We start from the raw sequence: 25,888 nt of genomic DNA on the forward strand, positions 1-25,888 counted from the left end.
AGATGAAATACTGCTAAAAAGAGTCAGCTACTGTTAGAATTATCTATGATCATAAGATTTTAAGCTGATAGTACAATTTTGTGAACCATGTGCCAATACCAAAAACTAACTTTTTCTTTCTTTCTTTCTTTCTTTCTTTCTTTCTTTCTTTCTTTCTTTCTTTCTTTCTTTCTTTCTTTCTTTCTTTCTTTCTTTCTTTCTCTTTCTTTCTTTCTTTCTTTCTTTCTTTCTTTCTTTCTTTCTTTCTTTCTTTCTTTCTTTCTTTCTTTTCTTTCTTTCTTTTTTTTATTTTATTTATTCATGAGAGACACAGAGAAAGAGGCAGAGACATAGGCAGAGAGAGAGCAGGTTCCCTCCAGGGAGCCTGATGCGGGACTTGATTCCAAGACCCCAGGATCACAACCGAAGCCAAAGGCCGATGCTCAACCAGTGAGCCACCGAGTCACCCCCAAAATCTTTCCTTATCTGCCCACACAATAGAATTGGGAAAAGCATAAATATGTCTTTTCGGTTTCCATGTAGTAGCTACAAACAAAATTTAAACAAGTTTCCTGGTTTGGAGGCAAGGTATTTATGAAAACTTGTGCGTTCTTATTAAATAGTGAATCCAGAATAGGTGATACTTAGTTTTACTTTTTTCCTGCTTTAAAACTGAAAGTGAAATCTGAATTTTTTTAACCATAAAAGGTTAGGCCAATCTGCTAAGTATAAGGAAGAGGAAAGAAAGAAGGGTATGGTATTGCTGAAAAATTGCACAAGTCCTGGCTGCTACCCCTTGAGATCTTGGTTGGTATACATGGGGAAAGAAATACCTAATCACCTAAGCTATTATTAATTGGGCTTTCTGATTTTTTTAAGCCTTCAGATACATTTCTAAATGTATCAGGAATTTATGAGGGCTGTTAATGTACTCTAGATATACTGAAATCTTAGGGGTTTTATTTATGAATGCTCTTTGAGGATGTGCAACACACCAAGGACTTTATAGTAGATCTAGAGAGGAGTCTGCTACAGCTCTGAGTACCTCACAAGAGAAAATCACAAGGAATGAAAAGAAAGGCCTTCAAGTACAACTGATTGAAACAGATCATGCTCAACTTTTAAGTAGACACACAAAAAAAGAATAAATAATAAAGAAGCCATTGCTAACAGATGCTTCAATCCCAAACAACACTGTCAGAATATAGATACTTTGTGCCTCTGACATGTCTGTTATTCTTTGCCATTGCAATATAAGAGTCCTGATGTAGATAGGAACATCATACTCTATTAATAGTCTACATAAAATTGAAAGTAAACAGAGACTACATAAGTGGATATACTTGATTTTCACTAAAGTAACATGATGAAAGAGAATTATATTTCAATGAAACTTTTGTTAACTGTAGGAACAAAACCCTGAGTGGAGTTCACGTTAATTATAGAGACTCTAAAATTTAATTCGGATAAATGTAGATATAAAAATAGAAAAATAAAATATTGAGAGAAATTTTTAAAAGATGTAGATTTATGTAGGGATATATTATACGCATGGATTGGAACAATTAACATAATATTCTATTTTGCCACAAATCTGTATATAGATTCAATGCAATCTTCATCCCAAATCACAGAAGCCTTTTGTTTGGGAAGGAGTGGGGCAGCTGATAAGTGAGCTCACTGATGGCCAAGAAAACACTAAAGTGTTAAAACAAAGCCCTGTTTGAAACCATACCTGTAAGAATCAAATAAAGTCCTGTCTGCAACTATAAAGTCAAATAAAGACAAATAAAGTCCTGTTCTACACCCTATTAATCTGCTATTTGCATTTCTCACAAATATATATTAAACTAGCTACTTTTTGACAGACAAAAATGCCCCATGTATCTTTGGAATGTCAGTAATGAATTGTCATAGGGGCCAAGTCCTCATTGCAAAATGATTTCCAATAAAAAGTGTTCACTCCAACTTGTGGTGCTAAAATATAACAGCAGAAATGGAAAAAAAACAGGATAGAAATGTCAATATTATCATGGCATTTAATATATGTTAGCAGTTCTTCATAAGCTAATTATAAGAATACTATGAGGCTGTTTTATGTATCTTCATCAGTTCCTCACTAGTAAAATGCTTTGTTAACTTCTAATGAAAAACAAGTACTTAATTATAAAGTGACAGCCATTGAGCTGCAAATTTTAGGGCTTTCATTTCAGTAACTGATTGTTTCCCTCTCAGACTCTATAATGGCACTTCACAGTCTCAATTTGAAAAGCAAGTATAAAACATGCTTCCACTATTTTGACTGAATATGAAAATGGTTTATCTATTAAGGTACCATATTCTTTATATTCATTTTTTTCCATATTCTTTATATTCAGTTCAATTTTCTTTTTATCCATCAACTCTTCTCCTGCAAGAACCTCTTTGCTTGTTGAGTACCTGCCAATGCAGACAAGGGGTATATAAATGAGATGCAGGGGTCCCTTGCCAATGACAGTCCTTTTCCTGAGGACCTTCTATAAAGGATATCAACAGTCCCTAAGCACAATTTTATTCCTTCCAGAAAATTCTTTCTTCAAGTACACTTGGTTAACACCCTGCCTTTATCTGCTAAGTAAAAGGAAAGAAGAAACCTATGATAAGCCCAGTAATTTTTACCTATTTTGGAATACAGTAACATGTTCTTGGTCTTCTGTATGTTAAGGTATATTTTCCTGGATATTCTCTCTGAAATTGGTTAGTCAATTTGCTGTTTGAATCTATTATCAGAGCTAAGGGAAGTGGCTCTGGAAAACCGTCTTGCAGGAAGGTAATCATACCTCCAGCAACAGCACCCTATACCAATTGCTTTAATACTGACTTCTGTTCATTTGCATAAGATAAAAGTGCATTTATTTACTTATTTATTTTTAAAGATTTTATTTATTTATTCATGAGAGACATAGAGAGAGAGGAGGAGACACAGGCAGAGAGAGAAGGGTCCTGGTGGGAAGCCCAATGTGGGACTCAATCCCAGGACCTTGAGATCATGCCCTGAGCCAAAGGCAGACACTTAACCACTGAGCCATTCAGGCATCCTGATAAAAGTGCATTTACAATGACTTTTAAATGTGAACAATTATGTTGGGATGACTATTTCTTATGTAAATACAATTTAAAGATTTTGTAGCCTGAGCTTCTTTGTCCCACAAGTTTTCCATACAAAGACACAAAGATACATCTACTCTGGTCAGAATACAAATAATATTGCAGTCTGATTCCATCTACCTCACTGACCATTTATAACCATTTTAACAGCATTCTTGGATTCTAACTTTCTTCATTTTTGAAATGAAATTCAATAAACCCAAGAAGCACTTTATCTTTCAAAAGAGATATGTTCTAAAATTCCTCTGTTGGATTTAATTAATTGAGATGTCTGTGAGTAGGTAATTAGTTCACTCAGCAGATGAATTCAAAAATGGTTGTCAGAAGGCGCCTTTATTATACTTTCACCTTTAGGTACCAGGGAAAACATTTTTTTTAAAATAAGTATTTTTATTTTATTTATTTATTTATTTATTTTTTTTATTTTTTTATTTTTTTTTTTAAATAAGTATTTTTAATGAAAATGTTCTACTACCACAGGTAAACAACCCATTAGATGAAATGTGTCATCCCTTATCAATAATTTGTGCTTCAATAAAAGATCTTGTACATTATTGGGTATTCTATAAAAATAGATTTGTTTCTTATGAAAAATACCAAATTTGAGTCGCTATTACTTAGGAATATTTTATATAGTGTTTGAAATAGGGGTACCTTGGTGGCTCTGTCAGTTAAGCGTCTGCCTTCAGCTCAGGGCATGATCTCAGAGTCTTCAGATGGAGCCCCATGTCAGGGGCCTTGCTCAGGGTGGAGCCTGCTTCTCCCTCTGCCTCTGCTTTCTCTCTCTCATTCACTCCCTCAAATTAATAAATCTTTTTTAATAAGAAATATTTTACATATGTTTATACAAAAATAAAAATAATTTTAACATATATTTTTATATATGTTACCTATACTACATATTACATGTTTATCCACAAAGTTTATTGTCCACCACTTTAATTTCATCTGAAAGATGAATGGCATTGAATAAATGGCATTAGGCATACTTGGTTAAGAGTGAATTTTGTCTTGATATTCTTGTAGAGCTAATGCTTTTTCCATAACAAGTGTTTTAAATAATTAAATTAACTGGACACCTGGGTAGCTCAGAGGTTGAGCATCTGCCTTTGGCTCAGTGTGTGATCCCGGAGTGCCGGGATCCAGTCCTACATTGGGCTTCCTGTATGGAGCCTACCTCTCCTTCTGCCTGTGTCTCTGCCTCTCTCTTTCTGTGTCTCTAATGAATAAGTAAATAAAATCTTTAAAACTAATTAATTAATTAATTAATTAACTGATGAATTTGATTTTTAATATTATACCACTGAGAGATTAACTTGACATTTCTCAAATTAATCAGGCTAATAAAGTAAACTCAATCACACTGTAAAAATTAGCCATCTATACAATTGAGCTAAATCTGATGTCTTCATAAAATAATGAAGATATATATTACTAATTTCAAATTTTTTGCAGTGAGAAAAAATAATTTATTTTGTTTCTGCATTGTGGATTAGATTAAATTACACATAGAAAAGGATATTTGTAATTTTTATTTGCACAATGGTGTTTGAGACATGAACCTTTGCTTTTCTTGATAGTTTATCAATACCCCATCCTGAAGCTTTTATTACCATAGCATATAATGGTCTTGTATGTTTATGGGTTTATTGTAGGCAATGTATATCTAAAAATATAATTTTGTATACTCAAGTGTATCTATACGTCCATGTGATACATACCCCATATCAAATGTTTGTTATGCTTTTAGGAATCACAATAATATCTCAATATCCTTCATTAAACTAAAAGTAGAATTTTCATGAGAAGAAAAATAGAATATATTTTTCAATCTGGAAGAGAAAATTTTATGATAAAATAATTTTAGTTCCTTTATTTGGATAATTATGTAACTCTCACTTCATACACACATGAGCACACTTAAAAAGTAATCCTTAGCACTCCACGTGTTATTGTTACCACATATTTATACTCACCACTCACAGAATCTAGGTTTGCTTTGCTTATTCAATGAAGATTGACTGTCAGATGATCATTTTATATTCACAATGTTGTTACCTAACCAGATCTGAGAGTAAGTTAATTTTGTTCTCTGAGATTTTGTCATATCTTGTCATTTAATCGTCATGGGAAAGAAGTCCATTATAATCAATAAGGTAGCTAGAATATATATAGTGTCAAATAGTTGTATTAGCAAGGGGATATTTAGGGTACAGTATAAGCATTTGTTACAAACAGAAAATTTTGATAAATGCACTGAACTAAGAAGCAATTTGCTCTGTGCTATGATTGTGCATATAATTATATCATCTACCAATATATACTATTTTTGTTTTCATTTTCAGTTCTTCTATTTTTATATCTATACTATCTCCTTATGCTGTGTAACTCCTCTAGTTCAATATGGAAGATGATAGTTGGCACATTATTTGATTCTTCATCTTAAGGAGGGAGCAAAGTTTTACTATTGTATACAAATTTTCTGTAGGTGTGGATTACTTTTAAGTAGCTATAATCCCTTTTTTATTTCTAGTTTGCTAAGAGCTATTATTATGAATGGATAATTCCACTTTTATCAAAAATTTTTCTACATCTATTTTTTTCCTGAACTATTAATTAATATGCAGTATTATATTGGTTTCAGGTGGACAGTATAATCATGCAGCAATTCCATACATTTCTCAAAGCTCATCACGGTAAGTGTTCTCTCAACTCCCTTTATCTATTTTCTCAATCCCCACTTCCCCCACATCTCATATGGCAGTCACCAGTTTGTTCTCTGCATCTTAGAATCTGGTTTTGGAGCACCTGAGTGGCTCCATTGGTTGAATGTCCTGTCCAACTCTTGATTTCAGCTCAGGTCATGATCTCTGGGTCCTGAGATCAAGCTCCACATTAGTTGCCTTGTTCAGCATGGAATCTGTTTGAGATTCTTACTCTCCCCTCATTCTCTCTCTCTCTCTCTCAAATGAACAAAGAAATTCTTAAAAAAAGAATCCGTTTTTTGTTTGCCTCTTTTTTCTGTTTCCTCGTTTTGTCTCTTAATTTCCTAATTATTTTGTATTACCGAATCATATTATATTTTTTACCCCTGCAAATCTCACAGGCAATGTCCATGCTGTTGGTCCAAGGACCATACTTTGAGAACCACAAGCTTTTTTTGTTTGTTTTTTGTTTTGGTTTGGTGGTATATTCACTTGAATTTGGTTTAGCTGAAAATATCTCTGCTTCGCTCTCATTCTTGAGTGATACTCTCACAGGATATGCAATTCTAGGTTGATAAGTGTTTTTTTGTTGTTGTTCTTTTTCAGATCTTTGAATATGTCATTTCACATACTTAATCCCTTTGATGGTTTTGAGGAGTAAAATGTCAGTCTAATTTTATTTTTTTTTGAAAGCTGTCTTTTTTTTTTCTTTTAATATTTTAAGAGATACCTTTTTATATATGTAGTAATTTTCTTTTGCTGCTGTATAACATACTACCACAAACTTAGTGGCTTAAAACAACGCAAATTTATTGTCTTACAGTTCTATAGATTTGAAGTTCAAGAGGGGTGCCATGAGGGCCAAAAACAATCAGAAAAAGTCTGTTTCCATTCCGGAAGCCGTAAGGAAAGAGTCTTTTTTCCTTGCCTTTTTCAGCTTCTAGAGGCTGCCTGTGTTCTTTGGCTTGTGGACCTCCTCCATCTTCAAAGCAGGAACAACAAACAGAGCCCTCATGACACATCTTTCCGATTATAGCTGAAAACGTGTTCAGATTTTCAGGATTTACGTTAGTAAATTGAGCACCCTGGATAATCTAGTATAATGTCTCCATCTCAAGATATTCCATCTTAATCACATTTGCAAAGTACCTTTGCCACATAAAGTAATATATTCACAGGTTCTAGGGATTAAGACATAGACTTTTTGAGAGGACCATTAGGCTACCAACCATAGTATGGTTCTGTGATTTGGGTATACGTTTATGCTCATCTACCATAATTGCAAATTTTTGACTCATGCAAATCATTGCTTATATTATTAGTTTAATCTAGAAATATCTCAATCCATTTACCTTTCATTTCCTATGGAATTTCATTTTAATTATCAACTTTTACTCCATGTCTCTTAATCTCTCTATAATACTTAATATTTAGCTTTTGTTGTTTTGACGTGTTCTGAATGCCTTCTTAGCTTTCTTTCTATATACTAATTCTCTCTTCTGTTGTACCTATTTTATTGCTTAAATTGTTATTCACATTTTTAAAATATTCAACTAACAAGTTTAAAAAGCTGCATTTTTAAAAAATCTACTTAGTATTTTTATGAAATGAATTCTTATATTAATATTTTGAAATACCACTTTTAGAGGCATTTGGATGGCTCAGTCTGTTAAGCATCTACCTTCAGCTCAGGTCATGATCCCAGGGTCCTGGGATAGAGCCCCCCATTGCGCTCCCTGCTCAGTGAGGAGTCTGCTTCTCCCTCTCCCTCTGCTACCCCCCCCATTCTCTCTCTCACACACAAATAAAATCTTTTTTAAAAGGAAATAGCACTTTTAAGTTCTTTAATTATCTAATCACCTTTATTTGTTTATGTTTTCAGTAATTCTAATAGGTGACAATATTTTGAGGTCTCATTAAGTAAGTTAATGCTTCAATAGATTTTAACTTGTAAAGCCTTGTATGTGTGTGATGCATGTTTTGTGTTTGTTAATTGTTGTTGCTATTGTTTTTGACTTGTTTTTACTTGTGTTGGTAGGGTTATTCAGCCAGAGGGTTTGAATTTGCTTCTGTGGGTGCTTGTACTCTCAACACTGGACTACTTCAAAAAATACTCTTTGGATGGGTACTAAAAGTACTAGAGTTAAGTTTTTTTAGATATATAGATTTATTTATCTGCAGTCTAATACATATATAGTAATATCTAAGTTTTCTTTTTCTCTGATTTTATTAGGTACTGATATCAGGATTATATTAGCTTCATTCTCTGCTTTAAATAGCTTTCTAGTAAAAAATTGAATAACTAACTAACTAACTAAATAAATATATAGCTTTCTAGTTTGCAATTAAATATTTTTGATCAATTTAACAAAGCCAGCTTTAAGACTGAGAATGCTAATCCTTTGCCAATTGAAGATTTTAAATTCCTTCAGCTGAAATTAGAGCCAAAAATGCCAATAATTCAAATAGTTAATCAGACAAAAACAAATTTCAAATAAAAATAATGAATGTACTTAGTAACAACCAAAAAAAAATATATATGAATAAAATTTACCCTAACTTTATTTTTGCCAATTTTAGTATGTAAATCAAAGCTTTTGATCAATTTAGCTTATGTAGATACTAGAGTTAGGAACCAGAAGTCATCATTCATAAAACTGTGAAGTTGAAAGAATAGAATATATTTATCAGGACAAGGTGTTACTAGTGAAAACACTGAATTTATTGAATTATATTTCTTTCCAGACAACATAACAAAATTTAAAAATGAGGAAAAAAACTACTTGACCTGGTTCATAAGATGAGTTAGTACCCAATTAACTCACCATATGGGAATTGGGTGTTCAATAATATTTAGTATTATCTTTCCAATATTTTTTAGATGATTATAATATCCTCACAGTTATTCAAAGTAAAAGTAGAAAAATTATTTATACCAGTAAATTCTTTAGTTAATTGTATGCATAGATAATTTGTCAGAGTCAATACTTTTCTTCTTGAATTAATGTTAAAGTTTTCTGGAATTGACTTATGAGTCATTAAATATATAATGACTTTATAAGTTTAAAATACTTGAACACGTATAATTTCGGCTAATTCAATTTGTTTAATTAGAGATGGTTTGCTATATATCTTAAAATAGAAAATAAACATTTTTATTTTCCTATATACTCTTTTTAATTTGTATATAATCATATAAGTAGAAGCATTTTAGTGAGATGGGAAAAGTCTTCTGTAGGAGCCAGCAAAAACACTGAATTCCTGACTCTCTCACTTACCAGATTTAGGTGTCCTTGGACAGGTCATTTAATTTATATTTGTCCTACTTTACTCTTTGTAAAACTAATTTTCTTGCCCTTTGAGTCATCACAAATATTCTAGTGTGTAATAGATATACATTTTTTCTGAAAAGTTTCAAGCCTTCCTACATGTAATCATCACATCGAATTATTCCTAATATATTTGTCCTTACGAGTCAAAGTACCTTCGGTTTGTCTTTATTTAGATGAATGTAAGGCAAGAGACTCCCCTCCCTGAGTTCATGCTTCACTTTTTATAGTGTAGAGAACTGTGCTATATGAAGATAGTAACCCATAAAACAGAATTTGGGCTGAAATGTAATATTGGCACCGTTGACATAATGATTGGATATCTCCAGTCCACTCCATTCTGATTTGAAAGAAATAATGAAGAAATTAGTAAGAAAGTCAAACACTATGTTTCAGTATGGCTCAACTGCTGAAAACTTATTAAAAAAAAAAAAAGAAGAGGAAGAAGTTGAGAATAGGACCCTTTACTGATAGACTTCCTTTGGTCTTGTATTTATAGGTTTCCCAGAAGATGTAAAGTCATTCAAATTTTATTCAGAATCCTAGATATATTTGCAACAATGTTATTTTCTGTAACAGAAAATAAATGGTTTTAAATGCATGACATACAGGGAAGAAGAAATGCTTTTGAGATAAAGTAAGAAGGGCAGTTTTAATTCTATTGGGATGACTTGGGATCATTTTCAAACTCCATTTACCTCCCCAGTAAATGAGTATTAATTATACGTATGTCAGAGTTATTTGAATGTCCAACATATTAATGGGTAAGGAAAGTCTAATACCTGTCAAGCTGGACTTTGATACATCTAAGGTTTCAGTCCTTCTTAAAATGAGTCCCAGAATCTGGAAGATTCCAAGTATTGTTTTTTTGTTTTGTTTTTGTCTTTGAAAACCATTTTATTTTTTGTAATTTAAATTCAATTAATTAATATATAATGCATTATTAGCTTCAGGTATAGAGTTCAGTGATTCATCAGTCTTATGTAATACCCAGTGTTCATTATATAATGTGCCCTCCTTAATGCCCAACACCCAGTTACCCAGTGCCCCCACTATCTCCCTTCCAGCAACCCTTAGTATGTTTCCTCTGATTAAGATTCTCCATGGTTTGTCTTTCTGTCTGATTTCATCTTGTTTTATTTTTCCCTCTCTTCCCCTATGATCCTCTGTTTCATTTCTTAAATTCCACATATGAGATCAAATGATAATTATCTTTCTCTTATTGACTTATTTCAGTTAGCATAATACTTTCCAGTATCCACATTGTTGCAAATGGCAAGATTTCTTTTTTTTTGATTGCTGAGTAGTATTCCATTGTATACCAAGAATTGTTTTTAACAACTCCCATAGTACTTTAGAGGTTTTATTTTGTTTGTTCTTTTTTTCATGTTTCACTGTGATTTTAATGCACAGTTAAAACTTCCTTTCCTCAAATCCTAGATCTATGATTAAACATTTCAATCTATTCTACCACATTTTTGTTAAACCTTCCTGCACTTGTTGTTTCCTTTTATCTCTTTATAACAATTGTGTTATGTAGCTATGAGTGACAATTTACATACATAAAATTGATTCAAATTATATAATTCAATAGTGTTTAGTAAATTCACAGAGATGTACAACCACGACCACAATCTAATTTTACATTTTAATCACCGCTAAAAGAAACCCATACCCATTCTGCCTTCTATTCCAAGCCCCAGAAAAGCACCAGTCTACTTTCTATTTCTGTAGATTTGCTTATCCTGGACAGTTAATATGAATAGAATCATATTGGCTTCTTTTCACTTAGCATGGTTTTAAGATTCATCCACATTGTGGTATATCTCCATATTTCCATTTATTTAAAAATAATGACCTATGTAATGGCCATGCTGCATTTAGTTTATTCATCTGTCAATTGGTGAACATCTATTTTTTCAGATTTTTGTCTATTATGAATTATGCTGTTTTAGACATTTATGTATACATTTTGATTATTATTTTTAATTTTTAAAAGATTTTATTTATTTATTCATAAGAGACACTGAGAAAGAGAGACAGAGACATAGGCAGAGGCAGAAGCAGGCTCCATGCAAGGAGCCTGATGTGGGACTTGATCCTGGGCCTCCATGATCAAACCCTGAGCCAAAGGCAGATGCTCAACCACTGAGCCACCCAGGCGTCCCTATGTACACGTTTTTATAGAACATATGTGTTCATTTCTCATGATAGTATACATAGGACTGGAAGTGATGGGTCATGGGTACTTCTAAGTTTAATAATTGTGAGGAGATTCCAAACTATCTCCCAAAGTGGCTGAAACATTTTATTCTCTCAAGAAAAATGTATGAGGGATTCCAATTTCTCCACAACCATGAAAATACATGTTATTGAGGGTGTTTCTGATTATAGATATCCTAACATATAAGAATGGTATCTCATTATACTTTTCATTTGATTTCCATAATGACTAAGTATATGTTTATTAATTCTATGATACAATAAAATTGCAACATAAGAACATTGAAAATACTTATAATGAAGAGGGGATATATCTTAGCAATGGTTTCCCTCTTATTTCATTATTAAATAAGTGTAAATAACAATGCTGGATGCTCTGGACCCTGGACCTAAAAATTGTCTTGATTATTTTTTAGAGAATAAGTTATAATGGGTTATAAACATTTTGATAAACAGTTCCTTTCCTTAGTTATATTTTTATGTTTGAACAAGTTGGTGTATCTGTAATTTTAATGAACTGTTATATCTATCATAACAAAATAAATCATAAAGAAAGTTAATATGTGTAGCTAGACACTGAGGAATAATTAGGTTTATTAACTAAATGATTCTAAATGTATACTTTCAAATGATTTAAACTAAACTTATAAAGTAGCAAAAAAAGTTCATTAAATTTCCTGAGAATATTATTTTTAATTAATTTATGATTGCCTCTAGCTTTGCAATTCAAATTAATTCCTTCTAGGAAGTAATATACATAACCTTCTCCCATTTCTTTTATTTATTTAATTTTTTGGTAATTTCCAAAAACAGATTTAAATTCAAGGGTAACAAAAGGCATATAGTAAAACTGGTGAGACACCTATTGCACTGAACTGGGTTTATGTCTATCCAACTTTTATTAGTCTGGTGAATCTTAAACTTTGGGGTCATAGTTATTTATGTTTACATTCTTAATGTGTAGTACAGTGTCGGCATAGCAGAAAAACTTTTAAGATAGTTGTGAAATGAATACACTAATAATAGGACATAATAAAGAAATGTGAATTTGTAATCTGGTATTCTCAAAATATAAATGTCTTGATAAAAAGCTGTGTTATTTAATCATTATACCAATGAACATATAAGTCTGTTATAAGAATCTGAAATGTTTTCAGCTATATTCAGACTAAATTACCATCTGGCTTTCTACCCCAAATGGATAAGCGTGTGTGTTAAAACTCTTAAAAGATTCCTGTGTTTTAAAAAAGCATACTAAGTGATCACATTGTCTGCACCTTTGCCCACTACATGCAAGTCACAACCTTGAATCCATCTACAACTTTAATTCCCTTTTATTGCCTTGTAACACAATGCATTTAAAAGTTCCATGAATGAGTATGCAGAAATTTATATTTGGGGATGGGGTAAGGAGGAGTGAAGAGGAATTGTATTTTGCCTACCTCAGCATCGTATTTTTCAGAGTACTTTTCTAATTTTAAATTGATATTTCAAATTAAAGTAGGCACTTTTTCTCACATTTTGCCAACTTTTTACATAAAATATACATGTTTGTTCCATGTCTTCCCAAAGTGTTTATGAAATATCAATATCTCTTTTTAATTTATTCTCTAAAATAATGATAAGGAATGCATTGTATCAAAAATCCCAAATTCATAACCTCAAAAATGCCATATAGTTTTTGTGGGGAGGGGACAATAATCTAAATACTTAACTTTAGCTATGTCTAAAACTATAAATCTTTTCATTAAAATAAACTATTATATTTGTTGACCTTGAGAGAATTTTCAATATTTATAATTGACATTTGTGTAATATGATCACATTTTTCCATTATATAGAATGATGCTCAATGATCGATATGCTTTCAGATAAATCACAGAAATAAGTATAAATCAATTATCATAGAAACTGAAAATAGCTTAATTACTAGAAAAAATAAAAATGAATACTGAAAAAAAATCACAGACTAGGTACTAAATTAAAAAGAATACTCATAGGGGTGCCTGGATGGGCTCAGTGGGTTAAGTGTCTGACTCTTGATTTCCACTCAGGTCTTGATCTCATGGTTGGTGGTGATATGGAGCCCTGGGTAGAGACTGCTTAAGATTCTCTCTTCCTTGGGTGGCTCAGTTGATTAAGCAACTACCTTTGATCTCTAGTCCTTGATAGAGCCTCAGGAGGCTCCATGCTCCGTGGGGAGTCTCCTGCTTCTCTTCTACCCCTGCCCCTTGCTCGTGCTTCTCTCTCTCTCTCTCTCACTCAAACTCAAATAAATAAATAAAATCTTAAAAAAAAAAAAGCTTATCTTTCTCCCTCCAATCTCTCACTCCCAACCCTACCTGATGCTGCTTACATTCTTTCTTTCTCTCTCTCTCTCTCTCAAAAAAAAAAAAAAAAAAAAAAAAAAAAGAGGACACTATTACAGTAGACTTTAACCTTGCAAATGTTAATTTCCGTTTCATATGGAAATATCACATTTTGACACTTTGGGATTTAGTTTGTTATTTTATCTTAAATAACACATTGCATACTATTTTGAGGGAAAATGACCATCAAGATATAGGCAGTAAAAGTTGAAACATTGGCTTATGGCCTAAAGTAATGTTTCTGCAAGTAGTAAAGCATCAATATCACCTGAGAACTTGTTGTAAATGAGAATATTCAGGCCCTACTCCAGTGGTGAACCAGATAACACCTGGGGGAGGCCTCACAATCTTTTAAAAGCCCTCCAGGTAATTCTAGGAAACTTCATCTTACAAAATTTGTCTACCCAGAAATTTCATGGGTTTATCTTTATAACCCCTGTAGTTCATTCTCATAATTCCTTAAAATCTTAGCAAAAAAATTAGATATTGAAGGAAAAGCTTGAAAACCATTTGAAAAAACTCATAAAGAGTACAATCTGGAAGAAATAAAATTCAACTATTAAATCCTGAAATAAAATAAAATAGCAAAATCATTACTTACATAATAGTGTAAATAACATCAAAATCCCTAGCAATTTGGAAATGCTTTGGATGCATAATTTATATGTGATTCTTTCTGGGCAGCTTTAGTGTATTCATAATATACTAGAAAATCTTACATAAATGGCAACAATTACCATCCACATGTCCTTTTTTTTTTTTTTTTTAAAGATTATTATCTATTTATTCACGAGAGAGAGAGAGAGAGAGAGAGAGAGGCAGAGGGGGAAGCAGGCTCCATGCAGGGAGCCTGATGTGGGACTCGATCCCAGGATCCAGGATCAGGCCCTGGGCCAAAGGCAGGCACTAAACTACTGAGTCACACAGGGATCCCCCCTCCTTTTTTTAAAAGCAGTGGTCACTATCCTTTAAAGAATATTATTTCATCCAAAACAATTACTTTCCACTTTTTTTAAATGATGACAACAGCAAAATTTAAACATAGAATTCTAAATTTAGCTGGAATTCAAAGGAATTTTTTTACTCTTAATGTAATGTACACTAAATAAACAATAAAACTTGCATACATTTTTATTTTCTAGAAAGATTTGTGTATTTTAAAAAATCTATATTAAAAATAGAATCTAAATTTCTTTCCTTTGTATATATGTCAGGGAGAAAGACCTTATTCTGCCCTCTGCAAATATCACTCTTTGGGAGTTACCTTAATTTGAGGAGGGGGTAGGGAGGAGTGAAGAGGAATTGTATTTGGCCTACCTCAGAATAGGCCCTTCTGACCCCTCTAGCTGGACTTAGAATCAAATTGACATGAGGCAGATTAACAGGAGAAAATTAAATTTAATAGGTGGATTTATGAGAAATTGATACAGGCATAAGATTCCAAAGACAATTTGGCCAACACGCTGCTTTTATGAGCTAAGGAGGAGGGTAGGGACCTGGGAATACAACAGGACCATTAGTAGGAGGTGAAAGAAGTTGTTTGAAAAACAAAAATCAGGGATCCCTGAGTGGCTTGGGGGTTTAGTGCCTGCTTTTGGCCCAGGGCGCGATCCTGGAGTCCTGGGATCGAGTCCCACATCAGGCTGCTTCTCCCTCCTCCTGTGTCTCTGCCTCTCTCTCTTTGTCTATCATAAATAAATCTTTAAAGAAAAAAAAAAGAAAAGAAAAGAAAAACAAAGATCGCCCTATTATGCAGGTAAGGTTCCTGGGTAAAGAGAGTCTCTGTTCATAGTTTTCTTCTTGCTGTATACTCTCCTTTCCAGTGTCAATTTAGGCAGTGAAGGGGAAGATAGCTTTTCCTGCATCTGCTGGGTTTTGATTACTTTTAACTCAAAATAATCTTTAGGCCAAAGTGGCATATTCTGGGGCATCTCATCCTGCACCTCAATTTGTACATTTCTTTTTTGGCTGTTCACTCTGTTCTACTCCAAGTCCATCATTCATTTCATCCTGACTCTTCAAAGGCATGTAAAAACAATGAGGAATGAATTAACACTTGAACAATGAATTAACAAACTTCATTGTTTTGGTCCGCAAAAGATTCAGATCAAATATCACAATCTATTAAACAATATTGAGTTGTATCACAAGTAAATTTACTTCTGCATGTAATTTCCTATTCCTATTTTAACAGAATGAAAGAGATATAATTATCCAAATTTTAAAGTGAGACAAAAAATAAGCTAATGCTTTAATATTAGTTTAATATTTATAAATAAAAACTAATATTTAATTTGTATAAATAAAAACTAGTAAGTTATGATTAAGTAGTCACATTCATCTTTAAAGTTCTTAAGAGTTGATACAATGATTTCACGAAGTGGTTCTCATTTCAGCATATTTTAAAATTTGTTTTCTAAAAAAATATTGCTATAAAAATACTTCCTGAAGAAATCTAAATATAAATAGAACAAAAGGCTCTTTGGCAGTGCTTGCTAAACCAGTCTCATTCAGTTTTCAGTCCCAACCACCTGCTTTACAAAACGTTTTTAATCTGAGCTGATAAATTTATATTTTTTCCAATGTCAATTTTACCCAAATGCTTATTTAATAAATTCCGTGAATCAGATTAGAAATTACTGTTTTCCATATTTTAAAAGTTGAGACTTTAAGAGTGTTTATAACTGGCCAACTTCCCAAATTTTACAATTTCTTTACCACAAGACAATTACTAAATTTCTCTGTAGTACAAATTAATTTTAATCTCATTCTCCATGGTTTTTTTTTGCATAATATTTTAAATTGTCTATTACTTAGATATTTTAAAAAATAAAATGACAACATACATGTTATCTCATAGCACAAAAACTGCAATGAATTGCAGTAGTTAAATATAATAAGTATCTAAAAGTAATAAGTGTCTAAAATTAAAAGGATCTCAAACTCTTCAAATTGCGGCTCTTCGTTTTTCCTTAGGATAGCTCCTTCACATCTATAATACATGGTCACCTCACACACACAAAATGAGTGTAACAGTGTCCATTCAATTCTGAATTAAGTGGTGCTGAATTTTCTTAAGTGGTTAAAATTGTAAATTCTATTATTTTCTTTCAACGCCTAATGGGAGCTGTTTGCAAGAATGTTTCCCAGTAAAACATTGGTTACCTCTAGGTAGTGAATTTTTGCTTGTTGGTTTGCCATTTCATTTATTTTAGAACACTTTGAGAACAATATAATGCCTTTATAATTTTTTAAAAATGCTACTTTCTTTATGAACCTAAAACTTGGCTTTAATTATATGATATATTGTTGAAAGACTCGATGGATTTTAAAGCACTTTTATCAACAGTCTTTCATTTATATCTCACGCTATGGAATAAAGTGAACTACACTGTATTTATGCAAAATTCATATAATTAAAAAAATACTGAACTGCAAGGTGTTGTTTTTGCCAGAGGTGATTTATTAAACTGTTTCTTCTTTAGTTTATTAAGTTAGAATGCTACATAAGTACCAAGACAGATCATGGACATGGACTCTAAATCCTGCCTCCACTAGTTATTTTCCAAAATGTAACTAATGAGATACCATTGAAAGCTCTATTTACTTCATCTCCCTTGATGTCCTACGTGTATTAACCACCATGTCCTCACACTGAATAAGAAAAGCAGAAATATAATTGAAATTTATCTCAAATCTAAAAATCTAAACATTAGTTAAAATTGGCTCCAGTTTGATGAGTGAATCAATCATTAATAATGTAGAAGTGAAGTGTCATTAATGAACTACTTATGCTAAAGGAGTAAGCCTGAATTGAATGTGCAGATAAAAGGCAGTATGAACATTATGAAATAGTTAATTATCAAATTACTACACAAACCTTTATTTAAGACAATAAATACCATGTTTAACCAAATTGAAGATATCATCATCCCTATTTCAGACCAATTAAAATATCAATCTAAGACATACAGCAAAGTACTTTAGGTTTCTGGAGTAATGAATCACAATACTCTCAGGGGTTTTTTTGCAACTTATGTATTGTGTCCTTGTAAAGAAGGAAGGGTTGTAGCAGCAGTAGAGAGAGAGTTAAGTAAGTTCCAAAAGTAATTCTAATGAACTAATATTTCTTAGGGAAATGGCTTGACTCTTAACTCTAGAAATAGTGTTGCTTGAAATGTATTTAGAAAAACTACAGCATCAGAATCAGAATCAGAAACACTTCCTCAGTTATGGAGGCCTAGTAACTTAGAATCTCAGAGGGTTTGAGTTCTGGAATCTTGAAAAAAAAATTCCCCAGTTGATTCTGAAGACAACTAAATTTGAGATATATTTATGACTTTTGTTGAATCAGTGGATCTCTTGTCACCATGTCCTTTCAAAGTAATCTCATTATAAGAATTAAGAAGACATAACATTGGGGGGCACCTGAGTGGCATAGTGTTTTAAGAATCTTGACTCCTGGTTTCAGCTAGTGTTGATGATCTCTGGATCATAGGATTGAGCCCCATGTGGGACTCTGCACTCGGTGTAGAATCTGCTTGGGATTCTCTCTTCCTCTGCCCCTCCCCACATTCTCTCTCTCTCTTTCTTTCTCTCTCTCTTTAGCAAAATACATAGGTAAAACTTTTAAAAATAAAGAAGACATAACATTGATATTTCCTGGAAGCCTGGAGTTTGGAATTGTAGGAAAGGATCTTTTTATTAACTAGAGGAATCATAGGATTTGATTAGCAGACATTTCCAGAGAAAGCAGTACTCTGCCCAAATATTTACTTTTGTAGTTTTCGTCAGACTCTTTGTTGTTCATAATTAGATTCAGGAGGAAAATTAAAGAAAATGCTAAAAGTTTCAATGTAATCAATTTATACCCATTTAATGACATTAATGTCTTTGAAATGTTAACATACTTCCTGCAAATCATCAGACTAATTAATCTCTAGTCACTATTGAATTCAATAAATTCCACTTACCTGCCACCATATTTATAATCTTAAAACATTATTTTCATAATCACCTTCACCAAGCTTCAATGCATGGATAGCAAATCCATATTTCTAATCATGTGATTCACAATCTTCCCTATTCAAAATCCATTTACCCAAATTTAACCCCATTATTGTTAGTGTAAATCACCATATACCAGCCTGTTCCATTATCTTGACATATTCATACTTAAATTTAATCCTTTCCTTTCCCACATTTTCTCTTGTTGTGTTTCTCTATTGAAATTCTAGTCAAAATTTAAAAATCAGCATTTTCCCCTTCTCCTTTAAAAGTCCTTAGACTGCTCTAGACTCATTTTTCTTAGTTTTTAGAAAGTAATCATTTGTACTATTCAATTTTCTACATAAATTTGTATCAAATATACTTTATTTACAACTGTCTGATGAGTACAAATCAATGATAATTGTACCATGATCACAAAATTAAATATTGGATTCATAATCTGTGACAAGTATTTGCTATGGCTTTCACATACATTCTATCACTTAATCTTAATGACATTATATTAAGTGATATATCATCTTACAGTATGAAAATTCAGTCTCAGGGAGATTATTTCATGTCTTAGTTATACACTACAGTGAACCATATTGAAACTGTAGGGCTCTAGGACTTCAAAGTATGTGCTATATTCCATCTACCAACGCTGCTTCCTTCAAAAATAATCATAAACTCTTGGCATCAGAACTTTGTCATCTCTCTCAATTAATAAAAAGAGTAAGATCATATTGTTTTCTAACTGGGCATACATTTGATTCCAAATATTAAAAGGAAAAGAGCATAATGCAAGAAAACAATTTTAAAGGCTGTTTCTTAAAGACTACTGGTTCTCAATACTTAAAACTATTGTGTGCCTCATGAGGAGGCATTTTAAACTGTTGGCCTGGATAATATCTGATTTACATATATATTCACAATTTTTATCATATGGCTTAAGAAAATGAAAATATGCCACAGAAACTTACTATATTGTCCAGCTCCCTTTAAAATGAAAAACAAAACAGGGCAGTCTGGGTGGCTCAGCGGTTTAGCACTGCCTTCAGCCCAGGGCGTGATCCTGGAGACCCGGGATCGAGTCCCATGTCGGGCTCCCTGCATGGAGCCTGCTTCTTCCTCTGCCTGTGTCTCTGCCTCTCTCTCTCTGTGTCTCTCATGAATAAATAAATAAAATCTTTAAAAAATGAAAAACAAAACAAAAGCAAAAACAAAGCCTTTCTATGTTCAAATGTGGATATCTTTTCTCATGTCACATTGCCTTAATAAATCTAATACGTTGGATTAAAATTGCTTGATCATTTTATTAAAATAATTATTAGATAAATATATTTTCTAGGTTAACATACTCCAATATCCAACTTTTATAATTCATGCTCAAAAGAAAACTAGACTCTTACCATTAGGAAAATATCAAGAAAATAAAATATTTTTTTTGGTCCTTTATAAGTGAAGTTTTCATAACAGATGAGGCATTTTATTGGGAATTTAAAATATATATAATATTTTTAAACAAGAAGAAAAATGGAATTCCATACTAAGTACTCAGTGGAAGCAAAGATAAAGAAAACTTGAGAATTTTTAATCTGGGAGTGTAAATTATGATAACAAAGCAGAAGAGTAGGAGATAAATCAGAGCTTATTATTTATTCAATAATTTCTTAATTCAAAAAAATTATGCTAACATTTCATTTATGCTCACTTCATGCCAAGAACTTTGGTGGAGATTAAGAATGCACAGGTAAAACCATCTGGCCCTAAGATTTTCTTTGTGAGGAGGTTTTGATTATTGATTACATCTCCTTACTAATTATATGTCTGTTTGAATGTCCTAATTCTTCATGATTCACTCTTGGGAGGTTGTATTTTTCTAGGAACTTGTCCATTTATTCTAGGTTTTCTAACTTGTTGGAGTGTGATTGTTCATACTAGTCTTTTGTGGCACTTTTTTATTTCTGTAATATCACTTGTAATGTGTCTTCTTTGATTTTTGAGTTCGAGTCTTCTCTCTTTTTTCTTACTCTAGTTAACAATACTGTATTGTATACTTAAAATTAATTTATGAAGCTAGGTCTCATGTTAGGTATTCTTATAATAAAAATAGTTAACAAAATATAATTGTAAAATACAAAGTACAGGTAAACCTAGCAACTATAGCATTCCTCATTTAGACATTTAAGACAGTGAAAAAAGAATAAAAGCAATAACTTCAGAAAAAATGATAAATAATGGCAAATTAACTAGACTTAGGGCTAGCTTTAGGCAATGTCTAGAGATGGAATATGCTTGATGTGTATCCAAGGAACATCTTGGAGACCAGTCTGCCTGGAGCCCAAAAAGCAAGGGGAGGAGTGGAAAAGGATGTCAGGGAAGGCCATTCAAGAACTTGGTATTTAGTTTAAGAGAAATGTAAAGTCTTCACAGAGACATAAGTGAACTAATTGGCATGATCAATCCAGCTTTTTGCAAGAATCACTATTGCTTCTCTAATGAGAACCGTCCTTGGAGCAGAGAGATAGAAGCAAGCAGATTGTTTTGCAGGCTATTCCAGAATGCAGGCAAAAAATAACAGTCTTCAGAAATAGAAAAGGATCATATTTTGAGGATATTTAAAGGTGCCTCTAACAAAATTTCCCATTGAACTGGATATAAAGCAAAGCTAGAAAAGTAAATCTTTTCATCTCCTGAGATGGGGAATGCTGCATTACAGCACCCAGTCAAAGTGGATGTCTAAGACAAGTTTCATGGAATGGTAGACTATTTTATTATATTTTTAATTCTTAAAAAGATTTTATTTGAGAGAGAGAGAGAACACAAGCAGGGAGAAGGAGCAGAGAGAGAGGGAGAGGCAGACTCCTCATTGAGCATGGAACTTGATGCCTGGCTGTATCCCAGGACCCTGGGATCATGACCTGAGGTGAAGGTAGACACTTAACTGACTGAGCCATCCAGGTGCCCCGATATCCTATTTTATATCCAGAAAAACATTTATTTAGTTTACTTACCCAGAGTTGTTGGAGATTAAGTCTATTATCCTCACCCAACTTACAATACTGCCTCCTTCAATTTCTAAAGTGAGTCAAAGTGGAAATAAACTATTCAACTATTCATTGAAATCTACTGAAAAGCATCTAATAGATCCGGAACTCTAGACTTGTATATACAAATGTCTGTTTAATACCTTAGATGTTTTATGTATATTTTGACCTAAAGTATCCAAAACTTAGATCCTGAGATCCCTCTAGATAAAAACAAAACAAAACAAAAACAAAAACAAAAACAAAAACAAAAACAAAAACAAAAAACAAAAAACAAAAAACGACATGCTGTTGCATATTCTTATTTTGGTGACAACTATCTTAATATTTAGAGTGTGTGGTTTGGCCCCACAAATACACATTTTTAGCCAGTTATCTGGGTATATTCTTTCTTGGAGTAAACTGTTAGAAGCAATGGTTTATAATAGCCAGAATATACTGGTCAAAATGTATATAGTAATTTAGATATGTTGCCTATATAATGAGAATCTATATAAGTAGAAATGGTTAGCATGAAGTTTTCACTATGCAACTAGGGATTTTCAACAGAAACTGAGAGACAAAATCATTTGGTATATTACTTGTACTGCAAGTATGAAGTATATAATTTATTAGATATATGATTTATTTTCAGAAGTAAATTTAAAGTGACAAACACACACACACACACACAAAAACTTAAGACTAAAAAAGAACTCCTTTAAAGGAAACACAATTCAGGTATTAGGCATCAAATTTACTTCTGAACTTCACAGCAGTCAGAGCAAAGAATACATTAAACATTTATTGTTATCACAAATCATGAAAAATGTAATATTTATAACTAATGACATAGCATTATCCGAATTTCAACTATGCCATTTCATTTAGTCAACTGTAGCCACACCTTTAAACTCATAGAAACTCTAAGCTTTATTATTTAAACAAATAATTCACTGAGAAATATAGTTTATCATTGGGTTACGATAAATGATAAGACAGTCATATTATTTTAAATAGCCTGCAAATGAAATATTTTCTTTAAAATAAACAGGCATTAGACTGATTTACAAAATTTATGGGAGCAGACTAAAAATATATACCTGATTGTTATTTATTGATGAGTTGAATACAAACTGTCTTGTCTAGAAATTAAAGGGATTTTTCTGAATATAGTTTCAAGAAACATTCTTTCTGCTGTTTGTGTTTATGTGTGTGTTTTAATATGAAAAGATATGTTAAAACCTATTGTTTGCACTGTGACTTTATTTTTGTCCTTAAATTATTTTTACAAACCAAGTATCCCCTGGTGGCATTGGGTTTACATCATGATCCCTGGTGTTCATTGCCTTGGACAGCACCAGCCTATTTCATAACCTTTTGGGGAAGAAACATCTAGAACAGAGAGTAATATAATAACAAATAATGTGCAACAAAAAGTAAGACTTACCATGCTTCATCTGATTCTATACCTAAAGAAATATTTGAGTTCAATTTATAAACTTCACAAGAGTTTAATAAATTGTCCTTTGGCCTTATAATTTTCTAAATGGGCTAATTTCAGTCTCTTTATCTGCATTTAAATTCCACGCCAATATCCTTATTTAAGTTTAAATGTTCTTTTCCTGGGGAAACAAAATAAGGATTATAAATTTTTCTTTCATAAAATAGGTGATAGAAAAGCAATTGTTATGCATTAAACTTCTCAGTAATGACTAATTCTTAATATAGGGAAAACATTGTAGGGAGTAAATTTGAGTTTATTCAAAGGATGAGTGATTTTTTTGTTTTAAATGTTCTCACAAAGATAAAATGTGTATCATTATAGATAATAGGTCTTCTGTCCTTTTGGATTTGACAGCATTTAAAGTTCACATTATAAAACAAGGACTTTGGAAAAAGAGAAGCATTTAAAATAAGTGCCAAACAGTCATCTATGACTTGAAGACACAAACTACAAGACCTTCAATCTACATCTCTGTAATTAAAAATTAATATTGATGATAATTAATTACCATTCCTAGAAAGCCATTCTTAGTATTATTAGTTAATTAAATTATACTTATTTTGTGAACAAAATATTTAGTGATATGTGACATAAAAATTTCTACTCCTCACTGATACTATTTTTATTAAGCATCTACATAAAGCTATGTATGTTAGTAATTAACAAAAGGCATCTGGAGTATACACATGGTTGTGATATTCACAATTAGCATTTTGAAGCATTGAGTGGGTTTATTTGCTTTGCTTATTTATTTATTTATTTATTTATTTATTTATTGCATTGAGTGGGTTTAAACATGCCCTTGATACGAAATCTTTTAGTAATACCCTGGAACTGTATTTATTTTTATATTTGTCCAAAATTATTTCAGCTGACTAAGAAAGACAAAATAACATATATTTTATTAGTTGTTTCCAAGGATAGGCTGTTTCCAATGATACATAGTTTTTTGAAAACTTAAGCAGGTAGGAATTGTAAACAAGCGTTTAATGAAAGGAAGTAGTATATATCAGATTCAAAGAAAGAAGAGCAGGCATAAGATAAAGTTACAGTTTGCACCTTAGCTACCCATACCCCAAAAAGAAAGTTTTTCCCAAGAAGTTTTGAGAATAACAAGAAGAAAGGAACAGTAGCACAGTCGCTACACGGTGTCAACTTAAGAGTAGAGAGGCATGTGATTAGAGCTGCAAAAAAGTGGCACTAACTAGAAATTGTGGTCTAATGAGGAATGAGTATCACCTTCCAGGAAAGACCTCCCTGCCTTGTGTTACTCTTAATTACAGAGGTAGAAGGAACACTTGATTATGAAGAGAGCAAGAGAAAAAACTAACATCTTTTAAGATAAAATCAGGTTAATACCAGAAATGACTACTAAACTGAACCTATTGCCCTGAAGCTGAAGATGAAAAATTCTCAAGCCAGAAAAGCCTTCCGCCAGCCTAAGGAGGTCAGCAAAGTTCACTTATACAAGATTGAATCAGATAAAACCAAGTAGCAGCTTACATTTACAGGTGTCTATCTGAATTTTTCTCATCTTTATCTCTTCCTTATTTCTGTTTTTCATATCCTACTGAGAAGAGTGATTAATACTGATCCCAAGAAACACTTCTCTCTGAAAAGCTAAAAAAGATTGTTCAAGTATTGGCATATTTATAGATGTTCAGAAGACCACGGATGGAAAATAGAAATAGATAAATTTATTAAAAAGTGCTGAACATCTCTAGCAGAAAATATTGAACCATTGTTACTATGTTTCTAATGAAAAATAAGAAAATTTGCCTCAGATATTTAAAGAAAATTATTTTAATTCCAATAATTACCGATCCAGACAATAACTAGTGCGTAAGAAAACAAATGGTTTTAGTATGATTGTATAAGCATAAAAACTGTACATAATTAATTAACTACATAGATTGTATAGCCAAAATAGCTCCTACTTGCTGATATCCAAAGCAGAAACATAAAACATGATGACTTTAGTGGTCCACATGAGAAGGGAGAAGACACGCACATTTTTAAAAACAATTAAAATAATTTCTGTCCATTGACAACTTAGAAGTTATCTGTAATTCTCAAAGGCAACAGAAGAAAAAATATTCTCAATGAAAAGGTTTTAATAAATTTAACCACTTTGATTCTCTTCTCTTAAATTTTGTTCTTTGATCTAGCTTTCTTCAACCCCCTTTCTTCTTTCCATCACTACCAAATAAATAAAAGGTTGTTGTAAATCTTTCTTCTGACAATGATGGATGAAGAGATGCCTGAGCCCTTATCACTGAGCTCCTCGATCACCTTCAACAGGGGTTGGGGGTGGGAGAAATGTGTGAGGCGATCAAAGGGCACAGACTTTCAATTATAAAATGACCAAGTTCTGGGAATGTAATGTACAGTATGGCAACTATAGTTTAATAGTGTTGTATACTTGAAAGTTGCTGAGAGAGTAAATCTTAAAAGTCATCACACACGTAACTATGTGAAATGTTGGATGTGTTAACTAACCTTATAGGATAATCATTTCACAGTATATATGTATATCAAATTATAACTTTGTACACCTTAAACTTACACAGTACTAACATGTCAATTTTATTTCATAAAATTGAAAAAATAG

The 25,888-nt window shown here is 32.1% G+C and overlaps 1 long non-coding RNA gene across 7 annotated transcripts in view; it reads left to right on the top strand.

Moving 5' to 3' along the window:
• Positions 1-25,888, top strand: part of LOC140621505 (uncharacterized) — a 324,736-nt gene that overhangs the window by 212,277 nt on the left and 86,571 nt on the right. For all 7 annotated transcript variants that reach the window (XR_012021239.1, XR_012021235.1, XR_012021237.1 and 4 more), the window contains 2 exons: positions 5,771-5,822; positions 6,769-6,898. This is a non-coding gene — a long non-coding RNA (uncharacterized lncRNA). The remainder of the gene's footprint in view (positions 1-5,770; positions 5,823-6,768; positions 6,899-25,888) is intronic.

This window comes from Canis lupus, chromosome 30, assembly GCF_048164855.1.
Source record: "Canis lupus baileyi chromosome 30, mCanLup2.hap1, whole genome shotgun sequence".
Classification (NCBI taxonomy): Eukaryota; Metazoa; Chordata; class Mammalia; order Carnivora; family Canidae; genus Canis; species Canis lupus.